Genomic DNA, 21988 nt, shown 5'->3' with positions numbered 1-21988 from the left:
CTGAATGGCTGAGCGGATGAGTGGTCTGCAGTGTGCTCACCAGACAAGGGCATTGTCCTCTTTTGACAGATACTTGTCCTCCCCCAAAACCTCATTCCCAAGGGTTTTCAGTGCTTAGGTGCCATACTTTTATGACTCTGCCACTCTTGCCCCACTGGCTAGACCAACTCTCTGACCCAAACATTGACCTCTGCAGTCTTGCCAGTAGCTGCAAGAAGGCTCTATTCTGAATTGTGACTTTCTTATCCATTTGCCCCTCTTGTCTTGGTTTGATTCAGTGGGAGGCACACAGAAAGTCCAGAGGGCAGAGAGGCAGAATTGGAGAGGCTCTGAAAGATGGCCCCTGGAGGGCAGAAGTTATGCCGTGGGACACTAAGTAGAGATCTATTGCTGGTCCCAATAACCCCCATGTGTTCTTTTCCAGCAAGGAATGAATTCCTGCTTCTCCAAACTGGGTTGTGCAACTGCTGAAACTTTGCTTTCTTTTCCATCCCTTTGTGTTCCTGGCATTACATTTCTATCATTTAAGCTGACTTAAGCGCCCTAGGTTACCAGATAAGGCATTTTCATTTCTATTTTTACAGATCAGGGAGTAAGAGTGAGACACGGCTTTGCGTGTATTGCCTTTCCCTGGGGTACACCTAAAGCTCTAAGGCACATTTCTTATTTTTTTTTTTTTAGATTTATTTATTTATTTTAGAGAGAGAGAAAATGCAAGTGGGGGGGGGGGTGGGGCGGAGGGACAGAGGGAGAGGGAGACAGAGAATCCTCAAGCAGACTTTCCACCACTGAGTGTGAGTGCAGAGCCCAACGTGGGGCTCCATCCCAGGACCCTGAGATCATGAGCTGAGCTGAAATCAAGAGCCAGACCCTCAACCAACTGAGTCACCCAGGCACCCCTTTAGGGCACATTTCTCAGTGTGGTCGTGAATCATGAGGTGGTGGTGGTGTTTCTAACAAGTTCTGTGTGGCATTCCTATACACGTGAAGTTTAAGAATCACTGCTCTCTAATAACATACGGACGGAGCTGATGCCCCAGGGGTTTCCTGGACCAAAGTGACCAACAACTAGTCTTGTTCTCCTGAGAGCCATTCATGCCCAAACAATTCTCCTCTGAAACATGCTGTTCAGTCTCTCTTACTCTGTCAAGCTACAGACCTGTTATGTATTGGATTTTTTTTAAGTAAATAATTTGTCAAAAAGCTAGAATTTTTGGGACCTATGTTGTAACTAGCTAAGATTAAGGGGAAAAAAGGTCTATGGCAAATCCAGACTCGCAGAAGACACAACATTGAGACATAAGGAAATAGTGATAAATCACCGATTTCTTAATATCCTTGCGTCATTTATAGTAAAGTATGCTAAAGACGGCTCACAGGCAAGCCTGCACGTTCCCCTCTTTCCCCAGGCAAAGTTGACATTATGTTCCAGTGTTATAGATATTATATCCTTCTTTAGGAGTTGCCTTTTTCTATTTAAGGAAGACACGCTTGCAAATGTTCTCGAATATAATCATCACCCTTTCCTGAGATGACTAGAAGTCTTCAGGTCTCTTGTACTCCCTTAGCAACCATTTGAAGGCTAGAATTTCTTTATATCCTCTATTTGATCATGATGCTTTTCCGCCATATAATAACTATTCTGGTTTCAGAGCAAAATACCTTAAGTAGTTCTGTTCACCCAATCATCATATTTTACCCTACTAAGGCATTATTTAAGAAATCTTGACAAAATCTGGGTTTACTTTTGTCCTAAAGTTCTGGTTGCAAGATTGAGATTAAGAATACAGAGCAATCAGAAACAAAACCCAACATAAAAGAGAATAGCTAAAACTCGGTTAGGTCATTTCACAGCAGGGATTCCCTAAGGGGTACCCTTTTATTTAATGTTTTAAAAAAGATGAGTTTATTTATTTTCTTTTTTGTTTTTTTAAGATTTTATTTATTTACTTGAGAGGGAGAGAGAGCAAGCACAGTGGGAGAGGGAGAAGCAGACTCCCTGCTGAGCAGAGAGCCCGGGGCTTGATCCCACCAGGGATCATGACCTGAGCCAAAGGCAGATGCTTAACTGACTGAGCCACCCAGGTGCCCTAAAAAAGATGAGTATAAAGAGAGAAAGTAGTAATAGATGCATGAGCAGCAGTTGTAAATATTTTTTATTATAAAAACAAAACATTTTGTTTAAAAAGGGAGGGAATAGTATTAAAATATACAAAGTTTTATAATTAGAGCTCTCTGTCCCCTTAGTTCAATCCCTAGAAGTAGCCATTATAATAGTAGGATATGTGCTTATCCAGAAATTTTTTTTTAAAGATTTTATTTATTTATTTGACAGAGAGAGACACAGCGAAAAAGGGAACACAAGCAGGGGGAGTGGGAGAGGGAGAAGCAGGCTTCCCGCCGAGCAGGGAGCCCAATGCAGGGCTCGATCTCGGGACCCTGGGATCATGACCTGAGCTGAAGGCAGGAGCTTAACGACTGAGCCACCCAGGCGTCCCTATCCAGAAATTTTCTACATAAATGTAGGAACTCAGTTGGTGCTGAGCTATATATACCATTTTATAATTTACTTTTTTCATTTAAAATATAATTTGGATATCCATATATATGTAATATATAGTATGTATATATAACTTATTCTTAACTTATTCATTTAATAACTATACAGTATATCATAGCATAGACATCTATAATTAATTTTGCTAATCTATTAATACTTAGAGTATTTCCAATTTTTCCCTCTGTTACAAGGAATCCTTCAAGGAATATTTCTGTAACATAAAATTTTGTTCATTTGTGAGAGTCTATGTAGGATGAATTATTAGACATGGAAGTGTGGGATCAAAGGATATGTGATTCTAAATTTTGGCAATACTGCTAAATTGTTCTGTAAATATATGATTAGAATTTCTACTTTCACCATAAGGGTGTGCTGAGGAGTATTTACAGCGAGCTAAATAATCTTCAGTTCCAGATCCCTCACTTCCACAGGCTTCTTCCAAGGCCTGGGAACTTGAAATGTGCAGATGTTTCTAGTATTTTTATAAAATAAGCAAAAGTAAGATATTTTAACTATAATTGCTTGACTACTGCTCTTTACTTTGACTTCTCTGCTGTCGGTACCTCACAAGCTAGTTGGAGTTAGACTGACTCCTGTATATTTTGGGGATCAGGCTTAGGGAAGATTGAGTTGGGAATACACCATTTTAAATGATTATTTTTTTTTTAAGTAGGCTCCATGCCCAGCGTGGAGCTCATTGTGGGGCTTTAACTCATGACCCTGAGATCAAGACCTAACTAAGATCAAGAGTCAGATTCTCAATCGACTGAGCTACCCAGGCACTCCTGGGAATACACCATTTTAACTGCAAGTTATAAAGACCTTTTGGAAGCTTTCAGTATAGGGGTGCCTGGGTGGCTCAGTCGTTGAGCATCTGCCTTCGGCTCAGGTCGTGATTCCAGGTCCTGGGATCGGGCCCCGCATCTGGCTCCCTGCTCGGCGGGCAGCTTGCTTTTCCCTCTCCCACTCGCCCTGCTTGTGTTCCCTCCCTCGCTGTGTCTCTCTCTGTCAAATAAATAAATAAAATCTTAAAAAAAAAAAGTTTTCAGTATAATAAATGATAAATTATAGACTCCTGATTTTGATAGGAAAAGTCTTTATTTTGGTCATCTTTAAAGTTATTTGTTAAAGAAATAAAATTAAATTCGGATTAAAAATTAATGGAATATGAAACCAAAGCAATAAAGATGAGTGGTGAAATCAATAAAAGTTATTTTGAAATAAAAAGTGAATTGTTAAAAAGAAAAAAAGGAGATGTTCAAATCACTCCAAAAGCAGTAATTCATTAAAAGGATACAATACATTTTTAATTAGGAGTAGTGAATAGACTATTGGCTTATTTGATCATTGGATTTATGAAGAATGGGGAATCATATAAATACATTAAAAATGATAGTTTCTTTTTGCTTTGATAGGAAATGTTGCGTGGACATGGACATAAAGTTCATTGTATGCCACCAAGACAAGGATATCAACTATCAAGGGAGTGCCATCAATTCAAAAAGTCATTAGGGGTGATTAGTCACTGTGGAACAACATTTGAAATTCCCTGAAATATTACAGATCTTATGTGAAAGAAACTTTTAGAACTTTTCCAAATTTCCAAATGTAGGTCTCGTCAAAATTTATATGACATTTCCAATAAGTTGTGAGTCTGAAAGAAACTTTTCTGAACTATCAAAAATGAAAAAAATTTTGATCAACCATGACTTCTATTTCTATTTTCTCTATGTTAATTATAAAATCATCACACAAAATGACAATCAGAAAGTATGCAATAAAAAATGCAGGTAAAAAGGTATTATAGAGATATACCAGGCAGTAAATTAATACAAACATTGTTATTTTTCTAGATTTTTGCAATGTTTGTGGTTTTTGTCATCTTTTGAAAGGTTATACTTCATTGGAATTTTTCTCATTCTAAGTTCAATTTCAAGGTTGTACTTAGTAGTGTATTATTTTTCTTAAAGAGGCCTCCAAAATTGCATGAACTTTAGGCATGAATGTTGGATCTGCCTCTGAGTTTATGAGAGCTACTGTTTCCCCATGTTCTTGCAAATATTAGATGGTATTAAAATTTTTGTACTTGCCAATCTAAGTAATATATGGTATATACCCGATGTATGGTTATTGTTCTAATTTATATTTAATTATGAGTTAAACTGAGAATTTTTTTTTGTATGATTATTTTCTCTAGAATTTCCTGTTCATTATCTTTGCCTATCACCTGTCTGTATTTTTTTTTAATGTTATCTGTGAGAACTCTGGGTATAACACAGTTCTCTACTCTGTCAATCATATTGCAGATCCTTTCCCCAGTTATTTGTTGGTCTTTGATCTTTGCTTATGGTGTAATTTTATTCTCTCATTCAAAAATATTTCATTTTTACTAGACAAACCAATTGACAGCAGCATTTGAAAACAATGTAAATGCTGCATTTAATATGTTGAGGCTCAGATAGGGGTTGACTCAGTTAAATACCTTTATTGTTAAATGAGGTAAGTATAACTTAAGAAACCTCAAAAACCTCGGTACTTCGGCTTACTTTCTCCAGGTAGAGAGATGGTTAAATGTATATCCTTAGAAATCAAGGATTCTCTCTATTTCCTCACCTTTCCTTTCTCTACAAGGTCAATTACTCTATACTTGGAATGGCTCAGAGAATAGACCCAACCTATAGGACTTGCATTTTCACTGCTAAGAGGGGACCCTGAAAATACAAACCTAAGCTACTCATACTGCCATCCTCCAGAGGAAGTATCCCTGCCTTTACTCTCCCTGGGCTAAAATGTCTAGAGGTTACTTTCCCAGGCTCTTAGCTCTGTATGAATTTTGATGAATGAACAATGCCAACCTCATAGAAAAGACAAGAATGACCCGCATGGATGTCAAATGTTCGTTGCTCACCTGACTTGCAAGCTACTTCTCACTCTTAAGGCCCACTTCAAATGCCACCTCAATAAAATTTTTCTGGATCCCCAAGGACTAATTAATCCCTCTCTCATTGATGTTTTCATAGGATTTGGTTGAATAGCTGTAGCACGTAAGCTGTGTTACAATGTAATGCATATTATGTGTATTTTTTCTCCATCAGACCATGAACTTTTTGTAGGTAGGAGTGTGTCCCATTCATCTTTAAATTCATGGAACCCAGCACAGGATTTGGCACATAATAGGTACTTAAGACATTTTTGTGGAATGTGCATGAAATCTATAAGTATGATTTCAATGGAGGATGAAATAATACATACCCAAACCACCAAAAAATCTTATTTCAGATACATTTATAACAACAGAAGTGTAGCATGGATTGCTCTGGTGACAAGCAAAAGTATGATACTCCGTTGAGTAGGCAAAAATCATGCACCGCAGGGCAGATTTTTATTCTTAGGTTTCTCAGATCCTGCACCCTCATGACTGAGTACAAATCTATACTTAGTCTCAAGCTTCGGGGACATGTCCACAGGAATCTGGAGACACCATCTTTCTTCACTATAAATGGGTTAACACATTTACTCCAGTATAACCACACTTTACATTAAGTGAAAACTGCTAACATTCATAGAGAGGCATGATTTTGGCATTGAAACGACGGCACACTTACTTTAATAAATATGCATTTATTTAATTATACATAATGTCTTGGACAAAGGCTTCAAAGCCTTTTAAGCATTTGTAGCAAATGATGTGATCTATAGAGGAAAGAAGGTCTCTGGGGGACCACCATACCATGTGCTTCTGGCGTCATCCCATCTGTTTATTATGTAGTACAGATCTTCTCAATAAATCATTGTGCTTTGGAAATGTAAGTTTCTCATTTATTCTTCCACACTTGCCAAAGTACAGCAGAATTGGGAAAGTTATAACAGCCTGGTATTTAATTGGTTCTAGACGTGCACACTGACAGGTATTGTTAACGAACCCAAATTATTGATTCAATAAAGATAGCAAATAACCTCAGGCCCCACCAGAATTCATCCTCATGGAGGTCAAGGACAGATGCAGACTCATTTTGGATCTTTAATGACATCTAGTCAATTTATCTAATCCACAGACTTTTGCTCATTTATCATTCATTTGGGAAAATGAGTCTCACAATGATGAGTTAAAATGCATTTGACCTTTAGCTGTAAAAGAGATAATTCATGTACTTGGAAGAGATAACTCTCCAAGAAGATTCTATTAATTGGGATTCCTTTTGAAAGTCATAAGCCCAGCAAAGTTTCCATAGCAACTCTGACAATTCCACACAGAATTAATTATGTTTATCCTGTTCTTGATCTACTATCTATTTAAATATATTACAGGATAAAAATATACTGAATTTGGTACAGGTTCAAACACCACAGGTATATCACTGAACATACAACCTGTCAGGCATTACTGGCAAATTTCAGAAAGCTTATGTGTCAGTTGCTGAATGTCTAGTTGACACCAGCTACCATAAAATCCTCACAATAACACTGTATACTGATCTGTAATATATCCCAACTGAGGACCACAGAGGTTAGACCATTCGTTCAAGATCACATAACAGAGCCAGGATTCAAATCCAAGTTGGTTCGACTGCAAACACATGACCTTTCCACTACGCTGGTTTCATTACGTTGTATATGAGTTTGTCGAAAAGAAAAAGAAAAAAATTCACTTCCTGTGTTACAAACGTCTGATTTGTGAATATTGTATAGGACACTGTTTCCCCTTACACCCCTCTGCTTTTTAAAGGTTACTCCTTAAATGCCATCCTGCTTATTCTGTTTAGTAACTCAACAGTCAGGAATGATGGTGTCACCTGGGACCCTGGGTAAGGAATTGCCCTCTTTTCCTAACTTCACGCGCCTCGCCTTGCCTATATGCATGTGCTTTTCTTCAGCCTTTCCCTAGGAGGCCATAGGTGAATTCCACCTCAGTCTCTTTCACTTCTATTTACATCATCAGGCAGCAAGTCCTTACCTTCCCCCTTTTTTTCAAAGCTTGCCTAGTTCTTTAAAAATAATCAAACAACCCCTTTTCCTGTAACCTCTACTTTGTATTAACTAACTTGTTACTTCACGAGTTTTCCTAATTGTGACTGACAAATGTAGGAGAGCCAATAACAATACACCTAAAACCAGGGGGCTGTTAATGTCCAACACTCTGAAACTACCCAGATGGCCCCTTCCTGCAAGCGTCCAATAAACTTATCTAACCCAGTGTCTTTCCACAAGCACAGCACTTCTGAAAAATAAGAATTAAAAAAAAAACACTTTTATGTCTTTAAAATTTTTTAATGACTATTATTGCCACAGCACTGTTTTGTTCTATTTTTTATTTCAAACTTAGATGTCTACAGAGCACTCAACAAAACAAATTAGATGGGATTTGGGGGTATGCCTCCTTTGTAACATTATTTCTGATGGAAAATATATTCTGATTCTAAACAAATGACTGACAAGTAAAGTGTGATATGTTATTTTTAAAAATGGGGACTCCTTGGGTGCCTGGGTGGCTCAGTTGGTTAAGCGACTGCCTTCGGCTCAGGTCATGATCCTGGAGTCCCGGGATTGAGTCCCACATCGGCTCCCTGCTCGGCGGGGAGTCTGCTTCTCCCTCTGACCCTCCCCCCCCTCATGCTCTCTGTCTCTCATTCTCTCTTTCAAATAAATAAATAAAATCTTAGAAAAAATAAAAAATAAAAATGGGGACTCCTTGTATTCTCTTTCATTAGACTTGCATACTTCCATTTTGATTATCTGTGGATGACCAAGTTGCTTTCAGGGTCCTCCTGTCTTCTGGCCTTCTCCACTCCCAGTCTCTGAGTAGATGATAATTTGACAAAAGGGACCCAGCTGGGAAAGGCGAGCTTGCACATGGTAGAGAACATGGGCTTTTGGTGCACATTTTAAATCTAAACTTTTGATTATCCACTGTTTTGTCTGTACCATCTTCCCCTTCCTTTTGCTTGGTAATTGGTAATCTCTTTATTAAACAAAGTACCTTTCTTGGCTGATTAGACATAGACTGAGTAGGAAGAGTAAGCTGAGGGATTTCTCTTACTCCCTTTAATTAAAGCGGACCCAGCAGAGGGAAGCTGGAGTGAATGGCCCACTATGTTCGAGAGAATCCAAGAACCTTTAACTGTAGTTGAAAACAAAGCTTAGGAAAAGAGATGGGAATTTGTTAAGAGTGGAGAGGGAAAATCTTAGGAAGATATTAGATTAAATTAACCATAAACATTTTTAAAAATGTATATCATGATTTAAACAATCCAGGCATCTATAAAATAAAACTCATAGAGAACATTATTTGGGAATCAGTAATTTCACTGTGTGTTATACTTCATTAAATCTCTTCTAGTAAGCTTTGAATAGTTGACTATTTTTTAAAGGAAGGGGTCAATTACATTGCATTTTATTCAACTGTAAATCTCAGAAGCAAAGCCTCAAATCACGTGACTATTTGGCAGAGTCCTAGACATGTAGGTGTCTTTAAATTTAAAGCTCAGATCTGTCAGGACAATGACCTAGATTCCTCTTCAAGTTTTGTCCCGTAGGGCTCGTTGCTTCATGCAGTATAATAGCACTATTCTTTGTACCTTGGCTTCTAGACAGATCAGACTAAGTTAGTAAAGATGTGTTGTAGATTAAGATGAACTTAAAAGAAATACCTCAAATTGCTACCTCTACAATAGTGATTTGATGTCTAAGGAATTAACTACAATAGAAGAAGAATAAGTGTCAAATGGCAAAATCAAGTAAGAGATTTTAACCTGAATTTTTGCTGCAACGTGGTGATCTCCATGCAGTAGAGTTCCTGAATTTTTGGAACAGATCAATTTATTAAATTGTGTACTCCTTTTCTAACAATTGGGTTTTGAGGCACATCTTAGCATGACCCAACCAGTTGAGGGGTCAAAATAAAAACACTTCCAGGTACTTTAGTTTCTAAATAAAGTTTCTCTTGTTTTTAGACAGTACTGTTTCCTCCCCCTGTGAACTTAGCTCTCTTATATACATTTCCTGTGGTATTTTTGGACTCCTCTCTTCAGGTTCATAATAATCCATAATAATATTACCAAGAGTAATATTTCCATGGCTAATTTCATTCATCCGTATTTTAGAAATTATCTCTCAAATAAACAAATAACTTCTTAGGATTATATACTCATTACTGTAAAGCCTTGTCTCTTACCTCCTTCTCATTCTTGAAGGAAAACATTCAACATCTCTTTAAGGCTAAATGAAGAATAGTATTTTCTGTCACTAACATAAAAAGAAGTTTTAATTAATTTTTTTTTTTTTTTTTTTTTTAGGAAAGAAGATGTAATAACGTTTTTTGGCCAGGAGTTTTACACCAAAAATCATACCATTTTGTTTTCTCAAAACGCAGTTTAAAAAGATATACTAACATTACATAGAAATAGAAATAAGCATACATAAATGTAGAGTTGATTTTATTGAGTGAATTTCCCAGGGTACACTTAGGGTTGGAGGTGAGATTTTCCAGAAAGGTTATTTGTACTGTTGATGAGAAAGAATCTGTAGTAGTAAAAATTGTGATGATCTTTTATGGAGTGTCTGCTATACCCCACGCTATTTTATACACCTCCATCTCTAATTCTCATACCAATTTTGTAGGGAGATATCATGATCTCCTCATAAATGGAGAAATCCAAGCTTAGGGAGCACAAGGACCCACTTAGAATTAAATGGTAGGTATCTGGCTCACTGAGTTTTGGAACCCATCACCTGACTATAGAGCCCCATCCTTTTTGTATAGAAGCCCATCTTGATGCAGACTCCCAGTATTACTAAAACTTCTCTAATGTCGTTCACTGTGTAGGAGGAGATGTTGCAGTAACTCTGCTGGCAAGAAGCTGGAAGGTGCTTAAACAATGATAGGATGGAAAGTATACGCTTCCTAGCTCCCCTTCTGAGTGAAGAGAATGCTCTTCATCACCTATTTCATCCCCCTCTTTACTCCATGTTCTGTCCTTCCGCACTGTAGTATATATAGGTTTGCTTAGTCATCAATTAGATCGTTATTACCAAGACTACAATGTGCTACAAACATCTCCTATAAGCTCAATCAGTCCCTTGCACATCCTCTTCCTAGTGGTCTAGGGTAGTCATCAGAAAGCATTCTTTACTCCTATTAAAAAAAAATAAAATTCAAAACCATATGTCCTGATACTTAGAAGGCACTAAATATTTGATTGTTAAATAGATGATGTGAATTAACATTGTATCATTGTTGTATGGAAAGCCCCAGTGCTATCCTTGTGAATTCCTATTGATATTGTAACAAGAGTGATACTAGCTGGTCTCAAAATATCTCTGAGGAAGAGAGCTATATGCTGAAAAAAATTTGAGAAATATACTATAAGTTAGCTGACATTAGGACCTCTGCAGAGGGCTTAAGACTTCTGGTCAACCTGGGGAAAAACCTTGGGGCTAAGTATGCCAGTCCTGGGGACTTTAGCAATTTCTATCAACATGTGAAATTTGGCGCAAAGTGACTTCCTTGTAAAAACTGGTGAAGGACTGAGTTTTACACTTGGGTTGACCTGGGACCAAAGAGAGGCAGTACACATGTATGCAGAACAGAAACAAAGGAGATCACGAGACAAAAAGCAGTCAGGAATTCTCAGAGACTTTCAGGGGTTTAAGTCTTTCCCAGGCATGGCACTGTGCAAAGGAGCTCATTAGGCTTGATTCTCACAGTTGTAAGAAGCCTCAGCTAATGTCTGGATTTCAATATAATTTAACAACTAAATCTGTCATCCTCATTAACCCCCTCAACCTCTCTTTCCTATCTTTAATATGGAATGTCAGTTCTGAACAGAATTTTCAACTTGTTATCCTCAGTCTTGAGCTTTCAAATATGAATGGATTGGCTCAGCAACACTTTTTTTTTTTTTTTTTGGTAACAGGAGTGAGGGGAGGGGGAACAGTGGACTGGGTTATCCCAGGAAAGAAGATCTCATTGCTATAGAACACCTGACTGCAAAGCATGGACACAGGTAGTCTCAGGAGGAAATGAATAAGGAATCGCCTTTAAAAAAATGACTCAGAATTCTGACTCAGAGAGGTTTAGGCCAATTTCTGATCTCATCGTGGAGCTTCCTAAAGCACCTGGGCTTTTCTTGGAGGTCTCTCACCTAGACTGGGGCTTAGGCCACACCTGTTTGGCCCTGAGGGAACAAGCTACAAGAACCCTGCCCGAAATACGATGCAGCTGCTCCCATTTGATCAGACATGGATCAGAGTGATAACTTTTCTAGAAGCATAATTTACCACCTATTTCAATCATGAATGACAAATTAAGGCACATTAAAGTGCTTTAAAAAGAAAAAAAATGATGTAAACCTTCCCTGTTTAGGGAGCTCAGTTAAATTTGTGTTTGACAGTAGTTAGCTTTACTCTAATAGCTGTCCTATTACCTAGAGTTTTACAGAAACCCTTGTTTCAAGTTCAAATTTTGATCCAAATATGAAAAGTCACTGTCGAGAGAAAAGGAAAGTTCCACAAACTAAGAAATTTTATGTAAGATTGTAAATCAAGTCTTTCATAGGAAATACTTGAAAGAAGAAATTGGTTGGAGGAAAATAATTTTACTTGAAGGGGTATTTGATAGAGATTGAACAGGCTATTCCTTAATATATCTTGTTCTTCCTACATTAAAAAGCTTTAATTTAGTAAAGTAAACTGAGAGGGATTATTAACCAGAGTCTGCTAAAAAAAAAAAGAAAGAAAGAAAGGAAAAGATCTGAAACTATTTCCTTTTCTTCATAAAAATCTGCAGACAACCCATCTGGGGTTGATGAGGTGGGCAAATAGACTTTAAGAAGCTCCTGTCTTCCCTTGTCTAATATTTCTTTAACCTTTGAAGATTCTTAGAATAATGGGGCAGTTTTATAGCTAATGGGGTTTGGCTCCAGGGGTTTTTCACAAATACAAATTCCCAAACTCCCAGGACGACCAGTGATCCTGGTAGGAAACCGGGAATGGGGTCAGGGGAGAAAAAAGCAAATCAGTGACTCAGAATTACACAAACGAATGAGATCACCACTGTTAGGAATGGACACTCCACAGCATTTTCAGACCATACTCAAGACTGACCCAAATCCAACACCAGATTAATTTTAAGAATGACTCAACCAAGTTTCCGAATAAATGAATTTGGCTCTGAAGATGAGTAGCAGGAAACCAACTTCCTATGACAATCCTCAGTGTTATCTCCTCCCCCCTTCAGTGTCCCCCTCTCATTTGAATCTCCTCTCACACACCACACCCTCTCTATGCTCTCCACTGCCTTGCAAGGAGTCTTCGGGCATACAATTAGGCCAAGTAGTGACTGTTCTTTGGCTATGGAGAATGGCAGGAGAGCTCCCCCAGCTCAATATAGTAGATTCCTGTGTGGAGGGAAAGGGAGAGGCAGTGAAATTCCTACTCCTCAGTGGTGCTGGATAGAGAAATGGCACACTTAGGATAGAAGAATAGATAAGAAGGCAACGGTGAGGGTTAACCTAAGCCATACGTTAGGCAACCTGAGTTGGGAGGAATTGGCAAAACCACCTCTAGCAATCACCTTCACCTCCACCCTCCCCAGCGCCAAAGCCTTCCTGCTCTTTGGAGGCCCTGGCAGAGCCTGTGCTGGGCAGTCTCGTCTGGGAAATCTGGTGAGCTGTCTGCTGCTTCAGCCAAGCAGGGCTACTGCTGGATGATGTAAGCAGTTCCTGTTCTTCAAGGGCAAAGGGTGTGTTCTAGCAAACGAAGTAAAAGGTGAAAACTATTTTAAATTTTTATGCAATCACTTGACCAGATGCCACCTATATGGCCTTCAAAAATGTTTCCTTTGGTGATACATTATCATGACTCTAGAATTTTCCAAATTTCCTAGACTCTTGAAGAGTGCTCCAGCTGCCACTGCTTGAAAGATGAGCAGATTGTTGTTTTTATCTACACACCAGGGTTTCTCAAGTTCAGCACAGTTGACATTTTGGGGTAGAAAACTCTTCATTGTGGGGACTTCCCAGTGCATTGTCAGATATTTAGCAGCATGTCCAGCCCCTACCCTCTAGATGCCAGTAGCAGCCTCCTTTCCCAGTTGTGACAACCAAGAATGTCTCTGGACATTGACAAAGGTCTCCTGGGAAACAGAATCTCCCTGCCACTGAGAAGCACTGCTCTCTACAGGTACCATCCAGGCACTTGGTCTTTTCACCTACTCTCTTTCCACAAGGTGTTCCTGGCCATGTCTCCTTACCCAGAGGAAACATTTGATTTTTCAAAAGGAAATCCAGGAGAAAATATCTTTAAAATTTACAAGAGAATTAATGGAGAACTGAGAGACTGAACTGATAATTTGGTACATTAGAGTTTTAAAGACTCCTGGCGTTTTAACATTAGGCCCATTTCACAGATATCTGAATTGCCCTCAGAAGCATGACCCGTTTGAACCCAGGAAGCAATAAACTCTGCTGCTTGGACCACTGAGGGGGCCAATGATCAGAAACTGGGTTTATGATTAGAACCCAATTCTGGATTCTAATCTATACTTGGACATGGACTCAACTTATATTTTAACTTGGTAAGTCTATGAATTTCTGGCTACCTCAGTTTTACCAGTTCTGAAGTAAAGGTAGAGAGGTGCCCCTCTCCTCTCCTCCTCACAATTCCTAAATTAATGATCAACTATTGCTAAGATATTGGGGCCAGCAACCAGATAATAGTCAATTCTGAGCTGTGCTGGGTGGAGAAATCTCTAGTTGAGGCTCAGTTGAGAAGTGTAGCGAGGTGTATAAAAAATGTGCTCTATATTCGAAAAAGGGAGTGGTTACATAAATTTGGGGTGCTTCCAGTCCTTAATGGTTTGCCATGAGTGTGCGGAATACTGGTATCAGGAAGTGGAGAATCTCAGCTTTCTTGATCCTGGGGTTTGGACTCCTGATCGACACTGCTTGGATAGAAAGCCATCTTTTCTTTCAGGTCTCTTGAGAACCAGAGAGACGATGTGGCATACTCTCGGTATCTTAAAATGCTCAAACACTCTGGCTAAACCAAAAAATTCCAAAGATATTTCTTCCCAACCTCAAAATTACCAGAATATAAGCCAATTGGTAACATCTAAACACAGCTTTAATGCAACAGACCTACAATAGTTAGCAACATTACCCAGTTGGGCTTCAGGGAAAGGAGTTTATCGAGCCAATGCTGTTTTCCTGAGGTTTTTGCCTAATAAAGGACTCTGGATCCAGTATTTTCAAATAGTATGTCATTGTGTGAAAATCACAAATCTGGTCTCCTAAGAGTGCTAAGAGGATTCCCCAAGTTGACTCTGAAATTGTTCTGAAAACTCTGCTCATATAGGTAGTGAGTGGGTAGGGCACTTGGTTCCATCCTCTGCTGGGGAGCTTTTCATCAGTTACCGTGTCCACAATGCTCCCTCAGCTGGTGTCTCAGAAAACAACAGGCTGTTCATCAGGCTGGCCCTGAGCTCTTGGACTTAAAATGCTCAGGTCAGGGGTACACATGGTCCCTGCACTTGGGACTGGCTTCTCAGTTCCTCTCCCTTTCCTTTTCTATGGAAGGGTGCTTGCATGTGTAGTCATGTGGGTAGGTGACCTGTGGGATGGCTTTAATCCCTACCTTATAAAGAATCTTAGAGCTGTTGGGTTAGTGGAGAAAAGTGGGGGTGGAAATGCAAGACCGATTTCAAATCTTTTTTCTGGGACCTACCAATACTACCGAAGTTACATTGTTGTTCACACCTCTTACGTCCTCATCTATGCAATGGGTTAATAATGCCTTGTTCCCCCCCTTCCTTCTCCTGCACACATGCACATGACAGAACACATCCTCACGCATTCACACACACTCACATATTCTACTTGTACTGATAACACAGACCACTCACCAGGATGTTGTGAAAAATGAACTAGATACTGGTCGTGAAACCACTTGGAAAACTGCAATGTGCTATATACTCAGTATTATATTTATTATGCATAATGGATGGTATATCCTGCACTCTTTATGTCTTTTGGAGGCTTCTCAACACACTGGGGTTGCTGTTACATTCGTTTTTGAAAACATGAATGTCTGTCTTCTTGTCAGTTAGAATTTCTACCATGTTAGCTAATTTTGAATCTTCATCACAAAAAAACCTTACAGTTTTTATATTGGAACTGATATAAAATAACTAATAGAGGGGGAAAAAACTCCAGTAGACATTCCAAATAAATGTACTTTGTGTGTATGTCTAGATGTGTGTGGTACTTTGTTGAGGGAATATTTTGCTCATCACCATACGCCGAGTACCTGAGCCAGAATAAATGTTAAATAAATGAATGAAAATGCACAATAACTTTCCATCAAACAATCCCCCTCAAGTCTATCCATATTCTCAGCCATCAGAGAATTTTCCATCACACATGGTCCACATTTGAATGTTCATATTCAGAACACAGCTGGGTGTTCTTTAAGTTTACTCATTTTTGGATGGCGGAGACAAACCACAGATTGAAATAGAAGACATTTAAACAATGTCCCTGACATGCTTTGGTGATTAAGATAGAAAACAATTCTTTAGATGCCTTAAAAGTGACTTTATTTTATATATCCCACTTTTCATTAAGCAAATCATACAAATTAAGAATGTTAACACATATTCTAATGAAGGATTAAGTTGCAATCTAAATGAAAAGATGACAAAATACAAAATAATTATTTTTGGTTGCGATCCCAAAAAGATGATTCATGATCATGCTTCTTTAAAATTATATTTGTTTAATGTGAGAGACCCAGGAAAGGTATCACCTTTGTTATTTGACATTAGATCCATGTCTGCTGGTGTTCCAAATCAATTTAGACTATAACATTATATAGTGGCTTAGCAGGGAGATAGATGCTTATAAGGTGTGGAAAGCAGACTTTAATAATATTAATTGATATCCATTAAAATGGAAGAAAAGAGGTAAAAAACACGATGGTCTTAAGGTACTACCTAAGCTAGCGCCAGAATGTACATGTACAATCTAGACTCTCCTTACCCAGCTCAGCCAAACTGATCAGTAGATTGTAGATCTTACCAGATAAACCCAGACTAGGAAATAACTGGTCCGCAAAAGACAGCAGCTTGTGTGGTTTAGGGCCTCGCTACTCAACGTGTGGTCGGCCAACCAGCAGCATCAGTATCATGCAGAGTCTTGTCAGGAATACAGAATCTCAGTCCCCAGCCCAGACCTACTGAGTCAGACTCTGCTTTGACAAGATCCTCGAGTGATTTGTATGTACATTAAGTTTGGAGAAGCACTGATCTAGTAGATAATTTTTTAGTTTCAGCATCATCTATTCACTTTCACATTTTTTTGTAACTTTAAGTGAAACCTCATTCGACTCATCCACTGCATACATTGGGCAAAATACCCAAGGAATAAAGTCTTAGACTTCACTGCTTCTCATCCTCCTGCCTTTTCCTAAAATAATGCAAAGAAATAAGTCTGTATTTATTTTAGTTTTGGACATATCCTACTTTTCTCTTGTTCCTTAGGCTAGTTGATAAGTACATTAGGGTTGAAATATACAGAGAGAGTTCAAATCCTAACGGAGAGGAAAAAAGAGAAAGTTCCCTAATGAACGCTGTTTTATTATCAACTCTAGGCATTTGTTTGTTCCAGTCCATTCTGGCTTTCAATGAATGGTGAAGTACTGGAACCAGGTAGAATGAAATCACTCAAGAGTGGAAATCTTCCATGTACAGGCAACTGGCTTGGGTTGGAGGCAGCAGTGAGTATAACATAATATTATGTTGTAAACAACTAAAAGTATTTTGAAATAATTTTCTGTGTAATACAAAAAAATGCCTCCTCAGGCTACCAAAGGTTCTTTTTCACAGTAGGGCTATAAACATAATTCTGGTGTTTTTAAAAAAATGTGTTGGGTTTTTTGGTATTTAGTTTAGGAACAATGAACTATCTTTAAGTATCCAATATTATATTCATGTCTACCTACCTTGATATACGTTGATTTATATCTGCTTGTGCATATACATATTATCTCATGTAAAAGGGATTGCTGCAATATCTGAGTATTCCCATGTTTTTCAGATTCAGTTTCTCAAATTTTCATAGATGGAAACTTAGCCATTGGTTGCATTTGATAGTGAAAGCTGACAGTCATGATTACTTACTCTGTGCTTCAATATGGCATTTCGGTTAATCTTCACAATGTCCCTTTGGGGGAGTCATCATTCTTACCTACGTTATACGAAAATAAAAACTGAGGTTTCAGGAGATTAAGTAATTCTCAAACAGCTGGACTTTACATGGTATGACCAAAGCTGTGTTATTAACTATCCTGTTAAACTATTTTGACCTCCCGCTGTGGGAGACTTAATGGGACTTCCAAGGGATTGAAAGCAAGGTCTGCCTCAGGCAAAAGTATAGAGCTGCAGCTTATTTTTAGATTTACCCCCCCCATTATCCCTTTCTCTGGTCGCCATATGCTCTTCTTTTCCAATAAAAATCCTTTCCCTAATTTGACAAATAGAATACTGCTAGGAGATAGTTAGAACTGGAAATGCAGATATACAGAGGGCCCCGACTGGAACTGTAAACTGTCTTTCACTGAATTAGTTAATGAGTGTGCCTCAGTATTCTCTGCTTAAATGTTTGGGAAATTCTGGGTTTGAAAACATAAAGAACTTTCTCTACTATATGTTTTTTTTTTTTCTTAACACTAGGTTCTGTACCTATCCATCTCTGTCATCTCTCTGTCAATCATCTATTAGCCATGTGTGCAATTTTTCCTCATATCCACAAACATTGTCCATGCTCTAACTATCTAGAACACAGATTTGGGAAGCCCTTGTAAAGGCTATTAGATCCAGAATTGCATTTTCTGATGCTCTAAATTAACAGAGGGGTAAGTCCAGGGACATTGCTTACCCTAGAAGATCATGTAGAGGAAAAAAAAATGTTATTTTAAAATTTTCAATTAACAAGTCAGTTTGTGAATATTCAGACCACCTTGTCTCAGTATGTGCTTCATCTAAAGGAAGCACACACGAAGTTCAAAGAGCTTTGAAAACCATGGGTCTTTGATGAAGATCTTCCAGGAAGTGAGGGTATTCACTGCGCCTCACGTGCCTCACACGCATTCCTGAACTTCCTCATTCACAGACCCCCCTCTTCCCCTTCCCAGGCAGCTGTGACTCTGCTTCCCTACTGCCCATAGCCTCCAGCTGGCTTTCTCCTTTTACTTCCCTTCTCCTCTTTTGGTCAAGGCTCCTTCAGGAACTCCTGGAACTGAATGTTACTCTTTTATAAAGATCAGTGCCACCTCTCTTTTTCCAAACTGCTTCTTTACCCTTCACTCCTGTCCCTAACACCACAAATACCTTCTTCTGTAGAAAGAGAAAGAGAACTGCAAATGCTTTTGATGTATTTTTAAACTTTCTCAAAGAAGGAAAATTTGAATTTAACTATACTAAAAGATGTTGTTGTATTATGTGTAAGACCTGCTTATTTGTGTTTCTTCAAATCATTTAAAACTACTGAATTTTGTAGAAAGTAAGAGCTCCTGTATTTTATCTATCTACCAACCATTTCGTCTACCACAGAGAAATAATTGCTGCCAAGTTTTGTAAGCACTACTGATTGTAAGAGGTCTTTGATTTTAAAGATATTAAAATATGAAAAAAAAGCCCCCCCCCTTTTTTTTTAAGAGAGAGAGAGAGAGAGTGTGTGTGTGTGGGTGGGCACAGAGGACAAGGGAGAGAGAGAATCTTAAGCAGGCTCCACACTCAGCGCAGAGCCTGCTGGAGGGCTCATGCTCAGGATCCTGAGATCATGAACTGAGTTGAAATTAAGAGTCAGACACTTAACTGACTGAGCCACCCAGGTGCCCCTGAAAAAAAATGTGTCTTAAAAATAATAAATATAATAGTATTTCCTTATATATTCCATAAGTAGTTTATATACTTTTCAGACAGTTGTATTTGTATAAAAATTCCACAAGTGATTTTATTCCTTCTAGACCAGTTTTCTTCCATACATAGACCATGGATTAACTGTAATAGAATCACCTGGGGTTGCTCATTAAAAAAACTGGGCTCCAGGTCAGGTCTATTGAAACAGAATCTTGTGACAGCACCTGGGCCGCAATATATTTTAAGCTATTCGGATGATTTTAGTATGTAGCCAGAGAAGAGAACGTCTCAAAAGTCCCCGGACCAATAGCAATGACATCACTTGAATGCTTCTTAGAAATGCAGAATCTCAAATCCCACCCCAATCTCCTGTCCCACTGAGGCAAAATCTACATATTGACTAGATGCCCAAGTGATTCATTATTGTTACATTAATGTTAGAGAAGCATTGTACACTGGTGTTTCTCAAAGTGTGATTTCTGGATCAGCAGCATTATTACCACCTAGAAACTTGTTTAAAATGCAAATTCATAAGCCTCAACCTGGATTTAGTTGATCAGAAATGTGGGGAATGGGGTGGGGTGGAACTCAAGTTATCTGTGTTTTAATAAGCCTCTAGGTGATTCTGATCTATGCTAAAGTTGTAGCTAAAGCTACAACCTATTCTTTTCTTAAACACACCTAATGTCAAGTGCTCATCCTGTTAACTCAAGGCACAGAGTTTCAGCTGGGGGCAGATACCTGTTTTGCAGTCATGGTGATTAAGAGACATTAACTAGTGTCTCAAGGGCTAAGTAAGCCATAAATGTTAAAATAATAGCAGATATAGAGGACATTAGGAGAAGGAAGGGAAAAATGAAGGGGGGGACATCGGAGGGGGAGATGAACCATGAGAGACTATGAACTCTGAGAAATAAACTGAGGGTTCTAGAGGGGAGGGGTGTGGGGGATGGGTGAGCCTGGTGATGGGTATTAAGGAGGGCACATATTGCATGGAGCGCTGGGTGTTATAAGCAAACAATGAATCATGGAACACTACATCAAAAACTAATGATGTACTGTATGGTGACTAACATAACATAATAAAATAAAAAAAAAAGAAAAGAAAAAAAAATAGCAGATATAACAATTGGGAAAAGCCAGGTAATCAAATACTGATGAATGTCAAGCTCTCTCTTTTTTTTTTTTAAAGATTTTATTTATTTATTTGACAAGAGAGAGACACAGCGAGAGAGGGAATACAAGCAGTGGGAGTGGGAGAGGGTTCAGAAGCAGGCTTCCCCCAGAGCGGGGAGCCCGATGTGGGGCTCAATCCCAGGAACTGGAATCATGACCTGGGCCAAAGGCAGACGCTTAACGACTGAGCCACCCAGGTACCCCAAGCTCTCATTTTTAAGTGAATCAGAGAATGATAAACACATTCTAAGCCCGAGAAATTTTTCTAGCTTAAATCTTTTACTTCATCATTTTTTTCCCTTGACGCTTCGGAGCATCTATCGACAAAGCCATCATATGTTAAGTTTTCTGTTGTATCTAGTAAGTTCTGCTTTCAAATGCTGCAAGCCTTCTACTCAAATTCAGGGGAAAAGATCAGGTACTGAATATTTCCCACTTACATAAAGGGGAGAGTTGATGATAAGAAGGCTTTGGGGATTAATTCATCATTCAACTGATTATTGAATGCCCACCATAAGACAGATGATATCGGATACTAAGAATTCAAAGATAAAAGGCAGTTCCTTCCCTCAAGGAGCGTACAGTCTATTAGGGAGACAGACACAGCAACTAAATAATTTTGTTGCAATATGATGCGTGGTGTAATGGAGGCATGGAGTGATCATTTATTATAAGCACTGGCCTAACAGCAGTTTGAAGATGGATTTAAGGAAGGTGAGAATAACAAGGTGAGAGAGATCGGTAAGAAGCTACTGCATGAGTTTAAGCAGGAGGCCGAGCAGTGGCAAAATGTAGAAGGAACAACCATGTAAGCGTCTTCTAAAACACAATGACTTACAATCAGCTATTGATCCATTTCATTCATAAGGGGTAGGAAGTAAGTGACTCAGGTGATTCAAAAATTTTTTTAAAAAATCTCTGACTTTGTAAGGTTTTATAAAAATCATATTTTAAACTATCCAACAAATGTCTGATGCTTCTTAACATGTTCTTTTTATTATCTCCAGCACTTCGTGACTATATTGTTTATGCCAGTATTATGCTTAATTAAGCACCACGACACTATTGATAGAGTCAGAAAGCAAGATGCGACACAGACCATCCAAAAATGCAGCTATCCTGGCAAGCTAAGGATAAACCTTACAAAAAAGGGAGATCCTTCCCAGAAATTGTTTTCCCTTTAACTAAAAGATCCAAAAATAAGAGGTTATATGCCAAGGATAATTGAGCATAGTGATCATGATTATGTTGGTAGTCTCCAGCATTTAGAAACATAGTATCAAGGTTTATATTCCACACCAATGATGTTATGCTGCTTCATACATTTTAAGGATACTCTT

General features: G+C 38.5%; 1 protein-coding gene and 1 long non-coding RNA gene across 10 annotated transcripts in view; one reads left to right on the top strand and one right to left on the bottom strand.

Moving 5' to 3' along the window:
• The window catches only part of PALLD (palladin, cytoskeletal associated protein), a 419708-nt gene that overhangs the window by 309911 nt on the left and 87809 nt on the right, over positions 1-21988 (bottom strand). The window lies entirely within an intron of this gene.
• LOC141372669 (uncharacterized) overlaps positions 13745-21988 on the top strand; it is a 53598-nt gene continuing 45354 nt past the window's right edge. Inside the window, exons 1-2 of the long non-coding RNA XR_012378071.1 lie at positions 13745-14132; positions 17204-17329. This is a non-coding gene — a long non-coding RNA (uncharacterized lncRNA). The remainder of the gene's footprint in view (positions 14133-17203; positions 17330-21988) is intronic.

This window comes from Callorhinus ursinus, unplaced genomic scaffold, assembly GCF_003265705.2.
Source record: "Callorhinus ursinus isolate GAN/ISIS: 27379988/994484 unplaced genomic scaffold, GSC_fseal_2.0 scaffold4, whole genome shotgun sequence".
In the NCBI taxonomy this organism is placed as follows: Eukaryota; Metazoa; Chordata; class Mammalia; order Carnivora; family Otariidae; genus Callorhinus; species Callorhinus ursinus.
This window is presented reverse-complemented; position numbering and strand designations above follow the sequence as displayed.